The 12,342-nt window shown below is 43.4% G+C and overlaps 1 long non-coding RNA gene across 1 annotated transcript in view; it reads right to left on the reverse strand.

Annotated features, from left to right (window-relative positions):
* LOC137428968 (uncharacterized) overlaps positions 1–11,821 on the reverse strand; it is a 123,372-nt gene extending 111,551 nt beyond the window's left edge. The window contains exon 1 of the long non-coding RNA XR_013623745.1: positions 11,629–11,821. This is a non-coding gene — a long non-coding RNA (uncharacterized LOC137428968). The remainder of the gene's footprint in view (positions 1–11,628) is intronic.
* Between the last annotated feature and the right edge of the window lie 521 nt (positions 11,822–12,342).

Here is a 12,342-nt window from a genome sequence, read left to right on the forward strand (position 1 = left end):
GTATCGAAGGCACGTGATATGTCGAGGGAGACAGCTCTAATTTCCTGTTTGGCATTGAGGACCTCCATCCATTGTTGAGACAGCAGAAGCAGCATGTCCAGAGTAGAGTGACCTGGTCTGAAACCAAATTGATGATCAGAGATCAAGCCATTGGAGAAGAGGAAAGATTTCATATCTGAAGCAATGATGGATTCCATGACTTTGCTGATAATTGGGAGAAGGCTGATTGGTCTGTAGTTGCTAGGATCTGTTTTTGCACCTTTTTTGTGCAAAGCGGTGATGTTGGCTGATTTCCAAGCAGATGGCAGTTGACCTTGAGCAAAAGAGAGGGTGAAGAGAACAGAGAGAGGGTGAGATAGAGCGGCAGAGCAGGATTTTAGGACCCGTGGGCTGATGCCGTCGGGTCCAGTTGCAGAATCAGAGTCGAGGGTTGACAGAAACTTTTCCACCTTGTCAGGAGGAAAGGACACTGAGTCCAGGAGCAGCTGGGTACGACTGGGTATGGTGGGTACAGAGAGGGATGGGTTTGGGACACAAGATTTAGAGGCAAACACAGAGTTGAGGCATTCAGCTTTTTCACGTGCGGAGTCAGCTGTGTAGCCGTTTGAGGTAAGGGAGGGGATGGAGGGGGAACAAACACCAGAAACGGATTTGACCAGATGCCACCAGGATTTGGAAGAGGGAGACAGATAAGAGAGTTCGGTCTTGAGAACGGAGAGATATTGTTTCCTGGCTCTCCTGAGGGTGGACACACACTTGTTTCGGGCTTTGTGAAAGGAAATGAGATTTCCTTCCGTTGGATTTGCTTTCCAGGAGACGAAGGCAAGTTGTTTCTGGGCAACAGCCTCACTACAAGATTCCGTGTACCATGGACGGGAGGAAGGGTATGACAACTGAAGACGAGATGGGATAAATCTCCGAAAGGTAGGGTAAGATGTGGAAGAGGAGGAAGAGGTAGGGAGAGCTGTTGAAGGTGTGTCAGAGATTACAGAATAGCTTGGAGAAAGGGAAGAATGGGGCGGACAAAAGGTTCAATGGGTTGACCCATCAATTGATGGGTTTCAACCATTGATGGGTTTCAACCCATCAATGGGTTGACCATATAGAGCACAGAAGAGGGCCTGTCCTGCTTCCATAAGTTCTGCATAGGTGGCATCAAGTTCACCCAAAATTGAGTACAGGCCAGGGACGTCACCAGCTCGAAGTGTCTTCAAAGCTGACGCTTTTCCCTTGCCATACATGTATGAGGTGGCATCTGCGCCAGTAAGATAGTGCATCCCCAGAATTTGTAGGCATTTTGAGCTGAGTTGTGCACAGGTCGCGTTAATGTCCCAAACTGCTCCATCCCAACGCTACATCTGCACTGTGGCCTGGATCCTGTTCAGCAACGTCAAGGAGCATATCTTTCATAGTAGGGAGGGGATTGCCTTTTGTCAAAACGATCGTTCTTCAAACACTGACGAACACGGTTCCATCTATCAGGGTGTCTTTCATCAATGGGCAAACATTCCTCGGCACAGAAAATACAATCCCGTGTGTACTCAAACGTACCTTTGTCAGCTACCTTACTTTGAGATCTTGTAGTTGTCTTAACACCCTCATCTTCCGTTTTTATTTTCTTTGACTTCTGAACCCTTGCCATTTTCTCTTTTGATTTTGAGCAACTTTTGTGGCAGACGATACAATATACCTGCACTATTAGTATTACTACCACCATTAACAATGTTCTGCAGCTTCGCCTGCAGATCTCCATCACCACGGATTTTGGCGCGTGAGATCAGCTTCTTGATTCAGACTTAAGTGAATTTATTTTCTTCTCCACCTCCGTGACACAATGGGACGATGCACTTTGAGGTAGCCATATAGTATTATGATTCTGTGAATAAAAATAGAGGAATATGGGTATGGTGTCTATATAAATGAATATATATATATTATTCCTAATAGGAATCTATCAAGTCTTTACTAATCCAGTTGTCAGAATGATGGCCTTGTTTATGTGAAATCTATCGTTTCAATTTTTTGGCTGCAAATGTTTGAATTTGAACTTTTACCCTGAATTTTATCCCAAATCACAAAACTGCCTCCAGATATCCGATTCCTGAGGTGAAAAATATATGGAAAACACATCATATGCGATTGTAAGTTAGTTGGTTAAAAAGTCATAACTCATAATCCACCGCCATCCGAGGCGGCCATTTTGGATTTATGCAAATTACGGGATTTCCCCAAGGGTGCCGATCTGGCAACCAAACTAAATTTTCTCTTCAGATCCGTATTCCTAAGAAACCATAAAAAATAATGCACTTCTCACAACAACAAGGTCATCAATCTGGCAACGAGACGAGAAGGCAAATGGCGGTCCGAGCGATCTTAGGGCGTGAGGACAAAGCGCGACACACGAACACTCATCCAGGTTCTTACCGGCGGCGGAAGCAGCCGCGAAGCGACGATATTCGGTCGGGCTGTTCGATCCGGGCCGATCCGCAGCTTCCACCTCCGCGGCGAGCTGAACATGCGGCGCGTTGCAGAGATTCGACCTCATCGCAGGGAGCACAGCCGAGAACATCGCGATCCTTCTTTCCTGTCAAGAGATGAAGAAAGGCTCCTCAGTGAGAATACCAAACAAACCAACGTAACGGAAAGATCCAAGTAAAAGTAAACGGTCCCAACCCGGTGACTTCCCATTGACCGGAATGTCCAATCGCCAAGATGGCGGATGTTATGTTAGCCACGTTCGAGCCCGGGTAAGCGATTTATAATTTATAGAACACCTGAAACATTATTTCCTGATTTTACCACAACATTTATCTTTTTAATCAAATAACTTTAAATCTGTAAAACCAAAGTGTAGACAAAAATATATATATATATATATAAAAAAAATATCCCATTCAGATTGAGGCAGCACGAACTCCACAATATGGAGAAACTACCCGGTCCGAAGAGTGCATCTGCTGATGAAGCCACGCGGCCGCCATATTTGGACTCCCAACCGGCCCAGGAGAGTGTGTTTGCTGATGTCGGCACGTGGCCGCCATATTTGAACTCCGTACCGGCCCAGGAGAGTGCGTTTGCTGATGAAGCCACGCGACCGCCATATTTGGACTCCCAACAGGCCCAGGAGAGTGTGTTTGCTGACTTCGGCTCGTGGCCGCCATATTTGAACTCCGTACCGGCCCATGAGAATGCGTTTGCTGATGAAGCCACTCGGCTGCCATATTTGGACTCTCAACCGGCCCAGGAGAGTGTGTTTGCTGATGATGCGACGCGGCCGTCCCAAGAGCAGGTTTTAAAATAAACGGAGTTGTTGTTTTTTTTAAAATAGGACTTTTCCATGTTGTGGTGAGTACCAAGATGCTTCTTCTTCTTCCGTTGCAATGTCATCGACGCAATGTTACTGTTGCTAGGTTACATTTGATCAGTCGGCGAAGTGATCGTTATTTCTTCACAAATCCAACGGATTTCAGAGGAGCCGGTTGTGTTTTTAACGACTCCGCGATATTCGTGAAGTTTGTTCACTTTTTCCTTCGAGATGGGAAACAACGAAACGAGGCAGCGGGAGCCGGCGCGTTCCGTGTGGAGGAATCTCAGCACCAGGTTCCGAACAAACCGGGTGCAGTAACATCCATTTCTCTTCACCTTTTGCTAATATTTGTGATGAAGTAACCGTGAGGAGAATGAATATAAAAATAGGCGATGAAGCTCGGTTATTGTTGTGAAGACTCCCACAATGCAATGAATGATTATATAATAACACATGTATTTATTATCTGACTATAATCCACCAAATGTCCGTCCGTTTGTCCGTTCGAATTTACCGCAAAAACGGCTCAACCGATCGCAGCGATATTTTTGGGCGGGAATTCCTGGGACCCCCCATCCCCTACCCCCCCGGAGTAAAATAGCCTAGATGTATATTGTTTTTCAAATTTTTCCAAGTTTTCCAATTTTCCAAACACGTAGGAATAATATTTACCGATATCAACAGTGACGTGGGTTTTATTGAAATTTTACAAATACCGTTTAGATTTTGATGAGAACTCCGAACCTGCAGCGGATCCGGAAGTGGGCAGATGGCGGCAATGCGCCGGTTTGATAATATCCAAACACAACCGTCATCATTCGGAATGTTAAATCGTTAAACGTTAATCGTGTTAATCGTTTTGTGAAAGTACCAATTGATGATTGGAATGGAGTGAATACAATTGCGATTTTGAATTCGTAACGGCGCTCACACAACCGGAAGGAACTTCACATCTATGATGGTCTCACGCCAGTTGTGTGGACCCGGAAGTGCTCGCTCGCGTTTTGGAGAATGAAGAGGACTTCCGGCCAGGGGGCAGGCGGTGTGTGCACGGGGTCGTCGCCATGAACCTCATTCCGGGTGCTGCAACAAATGATTGTTCTCTTTGTCGTCGCCTCGTGATCGATTCCACATCAGAACTTTACATGGTGGCGGCGGTTTTACGAGGCATATTCGAGGTACAAAGCCGGTGTTTCCCGTCCCTCTTGTAATCGGTTCATTCCTCGTCGACCTCGCACCCCCGTTCACAATGGCGGACCTGGCGGGAACTCCGTGCATGGATTGGACCGCGCCGAACACAGCGGCGGCTTTTTTAAGATGTTTAGGCAGCGATTGGAGCTCTACTTTGACACCGAACTCCTCCCTCATTTTTGGTCCTATCGAGGGGAAGCTTCACAGGTGTGTTCAGCATATCAGTCTCTACTAAAATGACCTTTTGGAATTTGCGATAGGTGACGTGGTTTGGCAGATATAAATAATTAAACGAAAATATTAGAAAATTTTTATAACTCTTGAACCGCTTCATTGATCGACGTGAAACTTCATATTATATTCGAGGTGATGAAGTGCCTCGACTATAATATAGCGACATAAATTAAAATAAATGTATGTCACGTGGTCTGGCAGCCATATTGGATCAAAAAAACAGAAACTTTCAAAAATCGAAGAGTTGGCTCACACCAAGTTGACTGCGCAGGGTAAGTATTCTATGAATACCATCGAGTTGATGAATAAAGGAATGACGATTCTTGGTTTATTTGAACCTGAAGTTTTATATTTCCTAATATTTCACATTCATGACGACACATGAGCTGTATTATTTTATTATGTTGAACTAGATTTGTTAATTAACGACAGATAAATTGTACATTCGTGTTTAATACACGGAGTGCGGGGTTTGCTTGGGACAGAATACTACAGCAGTCGAGTCGTCGTAGTAGAGTACCTTGCAGGTGAATAACTTTGTTTACTGAGCTGGGACAGACTCACTCCTCTCTCCTCTTCTTAAGATGTCATCACTGAAAGCGCCGAGCAGCCATCTCTCTTCAGGACTGGTCTCCCACATCTATTGTTGCTGACGTCAACTCAACTTGGGAATTCTTCCACAGAAACCTGCTATCTCTCATGGACAGATTTATCCCATGTCATCGTCGGCTATCCTCCCCTTCTTCCTCCTCATAGTACACTGAATCCTGTGGTGCGCCCAGGAAATGATGCAGCCCAGCAGCCACTGGCTGCATGCAAATAAATAATAATAATATCTCTCTGACTCTCTGGAAAATCCTCTTTATCTATCCTGATGACTCCACCCTCTGCCGTGACATCCCTCATCCTTCAGACAGGCAGGCTACATCCTCTTCCCTCTCTTCAGATATTGAATAATATCACAAAATGGTGAAGCACTTGGACTACAACTTTCAAACCTGACAATTCTCACACTCTCACCATCTCTCTACGAAAGGACCGTCTGGCAACCTCTCCATCTGCTTTCTCAACATTATTTTCAATACCATAATCAAACTCTTGGATTTCACAATGTGCCATGATCTTTGTTAAGCAGATCATGTTTATAAGCCTTCATCCTTCAAGGTTATTGGAATCTCCCACGATGAAGCTGAGTCCACAGGCCTATCACTTTCCCATCGCAGACAGATCGGTGGTTTCTGTCCTCTACCGCCTCCTTTCTGGTCTTGCACCCTCTGTTCTTTTCATACTCTTAACACTTCCCCACCCAGCTTTTTGCATGGAGCACACGGTCCGCCATCAACCCCCTTCTGGTGAAACTCCTAACATCCAGAATCACTCCTCACCTCCACTCATTCATTCCTCTTTTTCCCCACTTGTGGAACCAACTTCTACATTCTCTTCAATCTCATTCTTCCTTCCAGATCTTTAAGACAGCTGTTCACCACCATCTCAGATCATCCCCCATCCAAAGCCATAATCTTTTCTATCCCATTAATCCCCCACATTCCCCCCAACTCTCCAAAGCCCACCTCTGTCCTTCCTCAGATTTTGCTTCTGTATCCATGTTTTCCACCCCATGCATGTGGAGGACGTGACTTCATATTTTGAACACCACATGGGATTTTTCGACACCCGGTAACATCGCATTGTATGGTATTCATACGGTTTACATGTAACATGTTTATATGTTTTATACCCAGTTATTATCATGATATTTTTCCCACCAATCCATAAATTGTTGTAATTATTGAAATTGTGTGTTTGTTGCAGAATATTCCATCAACAGAAGCTGTGACTGAAGTTGAGCATGTGACGTCTGATAATGAGGTTTGTGTGCAAACATAACACCCATGACAGTAACACACCGAACACTCGTTCACAAACAAGAGGACAATGTTTCATGTGGACGGATCAATGTGGCCGATAAAGAGCCATGCTTCCCAACACCGAGTGAGGAGAGAGGGTGGAGGGATGTTGGGATTTGGGGTCGTGATTATATTGGATACTTGCAGGGATACCCGGCGTTACTCGGTGCTGTTCTCATCCTGTTGGTATTTTGACGAAATAAAAAAAAAAATCTATATTTTGTGGGGGCCTAAAACATCTCGCTGCACCCTCTAAGGAATGGGGTCAGGGGTCTAATGGGGTCAGGGTAAACAAACGTTTTGACACTATCGAGTGATTAAAAAGAAAATCTTGTATTTTATTTATTGTTGTTATTTATTTATGTTGTTATTAATCTGTTGTTTTATTTTTCAACACAAAACAGTGCATTCATTGGTTCGTGTACAAATTCATTACAAAGACTAATCCACTCTCTGAACAAATACAGCTGAGCTCCACAGTCTGTACCTTTAGCCAATGACTAAAATACATGTATCCATTCGGCAAATGCACAGACATATTGTGGTGAACCAGAACACATCTGATTGATTTTTCTCTATGACAAAGCACATGCATTGTACACGTGCCATGTTGAGGGACACATGCTCTTTGTTCCACATTGCTCCAAAACATATATATATATATTGTTACGGATCCGGGGGACGGCACTCCCGTTAACAAGGGGGGGGGGGGGGGGGGGGGGTTAATCCCCGTGTCCTGTTAAGCTGGCCGTCTGACCGGTCCTGGGGGTATGACGTCACTTTCCGAAGAAACTTTCCTTGTCAAATATAGGACAAGACGTCAAAGTGCGTCATCAGCACCTTCAATTCCGTTAGCAACGAAATACTCGTCCAGTCTCTCGCAAAAATCAACCGTCATCTGAACTCGGATTGAATTCACTCAAAATCCCGATCCTAGCGACTGCCATCGTGAAAATAAAACACCACACGTGAGCTCAAACACACCACACGTGACCTCGAACACACCACACGTGAGCCGGAACACACAGTCCAGCTCCTCGTCGCCACTGTAAAGTCCTTACGAGACTGATGGCATCACAAATCGAAGGATTCAGAGAGACAGAGCAAACGTCCAAACAGCGTTTTATTCCCGGAAGTGACGACACAGGAAAAAGCCCTCGGGGCGCTCAACCACTGATCTCTATAATAACTGGATGGGCGGAGACGCCTCATTGGATGATGCAAAACCGCCGCCATCTTGGAACCCCCAAAAAGAGCGATGCCTTGTACTAACTATACGATGACCGTCACCAAACACTGCACGCAAATGACAATAACTATTATTATAATAAACATAAAAGATATATAATATGATGTTTTATATAGCGCTTGAATCATACTTGAATATCAAAACGCTTTGGAAGGATATATTTTAGGCTTTTAGTGAGAACTGTCCAACTCACTTTGCGGATGTTCATTAGCAACGCATTCAAATACGTGTTTCATAACAGAACCAGTGCTATATTAAAACATAAATTGCACCTACTTCATATGGTGTATATAGTGTATAATAGTTATGGTTACTATAGGTTGTTTGTTCTTGCCAACTCCAGGTTATCCTCATTAATAATTGTCTAAGTTTCAGTTAAATGAGGAGGTGCATTTTGGTTTCTATTCAGCGTCAGATATCTGAAAATTTATCATAATGATGTATACATGGATTGAGAAGATGTTGTTATTCTGTGTATCCGAAGTGAATTACAAGGTTAAGTTCAGCTTAAAACGCCATTCAAACAAGCATTTTAACATACTTTTGAACAATCTTGGAAAATGCAGCAACAAAACTTAATTATTATTTATAACAAATTTATTGTATGACTTATTGTGCAAAAGAATTTGTCTTGTAGATATAGTACCAATACATCAAGAGCGAGATTCCAACAATTACAAAATGAAACAAAGTAATTACAAAACACATGTATAGGAATTATTAATAAATTTGGCAAGATGCAACTTTCACTGAAACAATAATAACAAACCCAAATATTTGTGCAAATAAAAATTACATGTGCAAAAATGATGTCACGATATTAACTAGGTAAGTAATAACAAACATATACAACATCCATGTCACATTTGACAGTATATAAACAGGACTTGTGGACATTAATGTTCCACAAAATACTGAAGTTCACAATGATGAACACTACATGGACGCAAACCACTGATCTCTATAGTTATTATAGAGATCAGTGCACAAAACACACAAATAGATTCAATTCACTGATGCTTGAACAGCACTAATCTTGACATTTTCTTTCGCCCTTTTATCACCAGTAATAATTTCTGTGTGTTCTTTTCCCATGTGGAAAAGCTTTATTTTGCTGTAGCAGGATGAAGCCATGGTCACCAGCTTGTGGATGTGGTTGTCTTCCACTGCTGTATCGAACTGGTGCGAATGGAGATCAGGAAAAAGATTCATTGCAGATGAGTTTTTTAGTACACTCCTTGCCACTGCGGAACAGATTCCTTGACCTTGTGGAAGTTTTCCATCCGATATTTTCATCATACGTTGAAAACATTTCTCAGTTTCCATGCATACGGAGACGATGCTTGAGGATGCCTTCTCCAGGCCTCCACGGTCCTTAATGGCCACAAACTGGTGGCTCTCTACATTGATAGCACCCATTGCTTTCGTGCACTGCATGCAACTTGTTCTTTTCCACATCATGCGCACCACAAAACCAGCAATGTCGTTGACAGCAGCTTCTTTGTACTCTGACACCTCCTCAAAATTCGGTGTATCTGCATAATCATGTTCATCTGCAGTGGGATCTCTGATGAGCAGGTCATATTTTCTTGCCACGTTAACTGTGGATTGCGATACGTTGTCAATGTGGAGAACATCAGTTCTGTCCAAGATTGCACAATTTCCTGTTCCGTTCTTGACTGCATGTCGGACCAGAAGGCGCTTATACGCCGCCTTGAACTGTCTCGCTGTGGGATTGTTGTTGAAGCCACCTCGTGCCCGTACAGCTGCAAAGAATAGTTCGATGTGATCCTGACTGAATTTGTATGTCAGGAGATATGTCAGAGGGGCATTTGGTGAATCAACAAGTTCAGAGAACAAGTTGATTGTGCTCTCCATGCTAACAATAAAACCAATGAACCCTGTCTTCCGAGGACCGAGATGCATCGGAGAGCCTGATCTATCTTTCAGACTGAGGAGGAATTTTTTGGCTCCTTCCATTATTTTCCACCATCTGTCTTTGTTGGTTTTCCTCATAGGTGCTTTGAAGCCTTTCCCAAGGGGATTTCTGCTGTTCAACACGTCAAAGGCACTGTCGATGTGCCTGATAAATTCCACTGTCGCTTCACATCCCTTGAACTGTGGCAGTTGGAGACCCTCATTGCAGTATTGCAATGCATCAGCAACACTGGCACTGAAAACTTGCGCAGCGAGATTTACCTTCATCTTCTGCTTCTTCCACTGTATGTGAGCACTCCTCAGTTTATTTCCAAGACGAAGTCCTTCGGATTTTTGGAGAGCGTTCAACTCTTCAATGTACTGCCACCTTACAGTCCTGCAATCACTGGTCTGGAAAAGTCCACCGTCTGCCAATGCATTCCGCAACAGCTTCAACATGTGGCAGGCATCCAGAATCACATGCACTTTTTGGGTTGGATCAGCTGGATGGGCGAAAGATGGATCCAATGCAGTGACATCGATTTTTGCACCCAAACAACGCATCATGGCCAGGTGACAAGAAGGTCCATCACATGTAAGCGAGACGGCTCGAACACCTGCCTCATGTAGACGGTGAAAGCATTCCGTGACAACATTAGCGCGGTGCTCGCCATTCATGGCAACTCTGAGGAAATATCCCAAGGGTATTTTCCAAGATTCATTCACCGATACGGCCATGAACACCAGAGCATCTCTTGCCACCGGTGTAGAATCATCAAATTTCCCACTACCGATGTCGACATATCCATGGTATCTTCCATTGGCGAATTCAACATGCTTGCGAATTGCAATCTCATCAAACATGATGGCACACACAACCTCCTTCCCTTGGCTTGCGTAGTCTTTGGTGCGCATTTGTAGGGCATTAAATGCAGCCTTGGTGAAACCTGGATCTCCTTCGATGCCCTTGTACCATGACCTAATTTGACGTGGATGTGGCAAGGCCAAATCAAAAGACTCACATAGTCATATGCTTTACTGGAGTAAAACTGAAGAGTCATAGCAAATGATCTTAGTTCCTCTGGATAGGATGCAGATTTATTCGTATTGCTCAGAATTCTCTTCATGACTTCTTTTGGAATACCACTGAATGTTGTCTCCAACATTTCCGCACAATTTGTGGTGATCAAGTTCTTATCACGCAAAGATGTCACAACCACACTCATATCATTCACTTTTTGCAACAAACGCCTTGTTTTCTGCTTTTCAAGTTTTAGTTTCTTATTGCAACTTTGCAGCTGAGCACTGGCGTCATCCAATTTGTGTTTCAATTTTCTTGGAGATGCCATCGTGGCATAGGAGTGGTCTTGGTGGCACATGGACTCAGATGTTGGATCAGGTTGAGTGGACTCTGTGCTGGAGCCTGGTTCAGTGGTGCAGTCGTTCTTGACTTTGGTTTGTCTGCGAGTTGTAGCTTTCTGGAAATTAAATATTAAAAATAATTATATTCCAGTATATATCTATCCAGAACAACTTTACAAATGCTCTGGTGCTTTATAATACGAGCTGTACGAGATCAGGATCTCAAAAAACCTTAGAATCACATTTTGCGTAATATCTCAGGAACTAATTGACATAGAAACACAAGGCTGATTGCGTTGGAATCGTCTCAAGAAGGCATCCTGAGACTGCTGAAATCACATCGTCTTGTGTAATGCAGTGAAATCGATAGCAATTACATCAGCTAACATCAAATGACAAAAGACATGAAACTTAATTTGTTGTTGAAAATGTACTCATGAGATTATGACATTTGCATTTACCTTCTGAAGGTGGTCAGGAAATCCAAAAATGGTGGGAACTGCATTTGGCCTCAGACGAACTGTTTGACCAGTCCTGTCAAAACTGTCGTCTGTGAAATGGTCGGAACAGAGACGTGATCTTGAATTAGGTAGCCACTTGTCCCTCTTTGTGTTCAACACCCACCTCCGTAGCCTTTCTGGATCACAGTGTGGGAACCTGCATGCCAAATACATTCTGTTAATGTCATCCTTGCATTGGTTGACAGATGTTGTCATGAAATATAACAATAGTCGGTCATGATAAAATGAAAATGGGAATTCCCACACAGGGAGAACAAAATTTACTATAAACAATACTTGTCGGTTGACATAAAAATAAAAGTAAAATTTGAAATTATAGTCTGTATTTTTGTTTGCTGCTAGGCCAAAATTATTTTGTTCTTTGCCTGATTATCAACAGCAGTTCTGCGAGTTGAAGATCTGTTATAACAAGTTAGAACAGACCAGGGATAAACCCATGCAATTAAATATTTCCTGCTCTAATATGTGCCTCTTGTTGAGCGCACTGATCTCTATAATAACTGGATGGGTGGACTAATGGTGATTGGCCTATTCTCGTTGAGGCAACAGGAAGTGACCTGGCGCCATCTTGACACCCCCAAAACAATCGTTCATTCGACTTGTCGCGTGCTTGCGGACCTGGTGAATGCTGCCATAAAAGCTAGATATTTATAG

Source organism: Myxine glutinosa, chromosome 6 (assembly GCF_964187855.1).
Source record: "Myxine glutinosa chromosome 6, kmMyxGlut1.1, whole genome shotgun sequence".
NCBI classification, from domain to species: Eukaryota; Metazoa; Chordata; class Myxini; order Myxiniformes; family Myxinidae; genus Myxine; species Myxine glutinosa.